At 49.1% G+C, this 3,136-nt stretch overlaps 1 pseudogene; it reads left to right on the top strand.

The window, feature by feature from the left end:
- The first annotated feature begins 2,459 nt into the window (after nucleotides 1-2,459).
- On the top strand, nucleotides 2,460-2,616 carry LOC107124545 (annotated as a pseudogene).
- The last annotated feature ends 520 nt before the right edge of the window (nucleotides 2,617-3,136 follow it).

Here is a 3,136-nt window from a genome sequence, read left to right on the forward strand (position 1 = left end):
AGAACTAAGAAAACAGAGGGGACGATAGCGAATAGTAGGGTCAATTATGAGGGTTATACTACCTGTCCAGATGTGCAGAGGACCATGGAGAAGAGATTATGGCCCAAACACAGTTTGGGGATGAACTGCCCATTGGCATCTGGGCAGACACACAGTCGAGGCCATGTGCTTTGGTGGATATAGACATGGGAAAGCAATGAGGACCAATGGGAGGCCTTGAGAGGCTTGTCTTAGGTGAAGACAAAAGACTTCATGGACCAATAAGGGATCCCAGGGAGTGTAACACCAGGAGTTGCAAGTCCTGGGTGTGACCAATGAGGTTACAGAGGGGCAGAGTCTGGATTCACAATAGCATTGATGAGATTAGCCAGGTGTTGGATGGCTCTACTGGAGCTGGCTAAATGTGTTTGATGACCACTGATGGTCCTGCCGAGGCAGGGTGAATATGTTCCCAGATTTACACAAAAGGTGGGAAATGATTCTCTCATTAGCGTTAGGAAGGATCATTAAACATTTGAATGTTTGATTGGTTTATCTCGGTATCATGATGCAGGAAGGACAGTTGTGGAGACAAAGGATTTCCTCATAGACATAGGTATCACACAAAAGGGCTACGTGAAGTTCTGGAGACAGAAGGGCTATTTGCCAGCTGGCTACTGAATAGCTTTAGTAATGCAGATACTGTACCTGTTGGAACTCAGCATTGTTTCATATACATACCTTGCTGGGTGGAGGGGAAAGACTAGAGATTGCTTCGAGGGCTGCCTTGTGCAACCTGAAAATGGAAACTCTTTTGCAAAGCTGTGGCTAGCTCTGTGTTTCAGGCTAAGAGTGCCTTCCTTGGCCTGAATTTGTGGGTCTCTGGTTCAGGTCAGAAGTGGGGTGCCCCACTGTTGGGGCTACCCGAGAGTAAGGCAGCGCCTCTGGGCTACAACACTGTTCCTGAAAACAAAACAAAACTTTTCTGTTTGCAGAAGAGGGGGTAATGATTTCTGCCGATCCCCCCCCCCTCGCCTCTGCCAGCCCTCCCTTTGTCCTCTGGGCTAGTACTGACATTCCACTCACCCCCCGGGAACAGAACTTTCAGTGGGGGGGGGCAACTGGAAAAGGCTTGGCTTGCCTCAGATCTGGCTGGCAGCTGTGCAGATGCAGGAGGTGATAAGGGGCACTGGGCCATACTTGTAACCTTCTTGCATGCTGCTGACTCCAGCAGCCCTGGCAACATCTTGGGCCCGCCTGGGCAGAGAATTGGACCTGCGTGCCAAGCAAAATGGGCTGTTGTGCTGCCAGTCAGCATACGTGCCAGGGGTTGCCTGTCCCTGGTCTAGGGGAGACCTCTTCTGCAGAATAATCTGCTTGGTTGGCTGTCGTGCCGGCAGAGGAACAAGAAGGGTTGGCCACCCCCCCACAAGGCCAAACAAGGGTTGCCCTTGCCCTAGGAGAGGTGGGCGCCGGGAAGTGCAGCTGGAAGCTAGCGGCCTAAGCCTGAACTTGACAGACACAAGCAACGGTGGCAAAAGCCTGTTCTGCTTCCTGTCCCCCCTCAGCCAGGGTTGGTGTGGTGCTGTGGGCAGTCAGCACCAGTATTCCCTCTAAGCTGAGTTAGTGTGAGCTAGCTCACAGTTTTTTAGCCTCTAGCACACACATTTTCATCTTCGCTCAGGGAGGATGGCTCCAGAGCAGACTAATATATGCAGAAGCCAAATCACTTGCTCACAACTTGAATGCCAGTAGCTCACAAAGTAGAATTTTTGCTCACAAGACTCCACAGCTTAGAGGGAACATTGGTCAGCACCCCCAGCATGGGGACCAGGGCAGCCGCCCCACTTACCCATCGGCTAAGACTGGCCCTGGCCTTGTCATGTTGCTTAGATTCTTAACAGAGGTAGGTTGCATCCCAAAATGATCCTAATCAGGGCTTTTTTTGTAGAAAAAGCCCAGCAGGAACTCATTAGCATAATAGGCCACACCCAACAGCAGGAACTTATCAGCCTATTAGGCCACACCCCTGACAGCACAGCACATTAACATATTAGGCTACACCCCCACGTTACCAGAAGTGTGATCATCCAGCCACACCCACCTTTTGCTTCTTATTCTGTTTACCTTGTTGTCAAAACCCAGGGCTTTTTTTGTAGTAGGAACCCCTTTGCATGTTAGGCCACACACCCCTAATGTAGCCAATCCTAATGAGTTTCTGTTGTTGGGTGTGACCTATTATGCTAATGAGTTCCTGCTGGGCGTGGCCAACTTGGGAGCCAGCTGGAACTCCGTTCCTGCCCAAAAATAGCCCTGATCCTAATGAAAACTTTTATTCCACCAACAGTGCTGGCAAGATACGGTAGGGCCCTTTTGAGTTGCATGGGACTCTTCTTCTCACAGGATAATTTTTTCACTCATAAAACTTACATTCCGCACTTCCGCTGCGACATTGTGGTGACCGGCTGTGAGATCTTGGCCATGTCCTCCCACAAGACGTTCAAGATTAAATGGTTTCTTGCTAAGAAGCAGAAACAGAACCGGCCCATCCCACAATGGATCCATATGAAAACTGGCAATAAGATCAGATTCAACTCCAAAAGGAGGCACTGGAGAAGGGCCAAGCAAGGCTTGTAGAGAGAAGCTGCTCCAACCCTTGTGGCGCATCTTGTCCTGAGTTGAGACCCCAAATGGCCCTTTGCTACCAACCTACCACGGCCCCATTTTCAAAGCTGACTCACGTTGTGCATATTTTCTTTTATACACCTTTATTTTCACAAGAGTGTTTTTAAAAAAAGAATTAAAACCGAATAATGGAAAAAACTAAAAAACTTATATTCCCACCATTAGACATTAAGGCAGTGTGGTTTAGTGGTTAGAGTATCAGACTAGGATCTGGGAGACCCACATGTGAACCCCGATTCTGCCTTGGAAGCTTACTTGGGGGCCTTAGGACAATCACCCTTTCTCCGGCTAACCTACATCACAGAGTGGTTGTTGTGAGGGTAAAATGAAAGAGGAGAGAATGCTATTGTTGATTGCTTTGGGTCCCATTGGGGGAGAAAAGTGGGTTCTACATATCTAAATATTTATGCCTCTTCCATTCCTGCTCTCTGCCATATTTGTGACTCTTGCCCGTCCCGTCCCTCCCCTCCCC

This window comes from Gekko japonicus, unplaced genomic scaffold, assembly GCF_001447785.1.
Source record: "Gekko japonicus isolate JY-2015 unplaced genomic scaffold, Gekko_japonicus_V1.1 scaffold1022, whole genome shotgun sequence".
NCBI classification, from domain to species: domain Eukaryota; kingdom Metazoa; phylum Chordata; class Lepidosauria; order Squamata; family Gekkonidae; genus Gekko; species Gekko japonicus.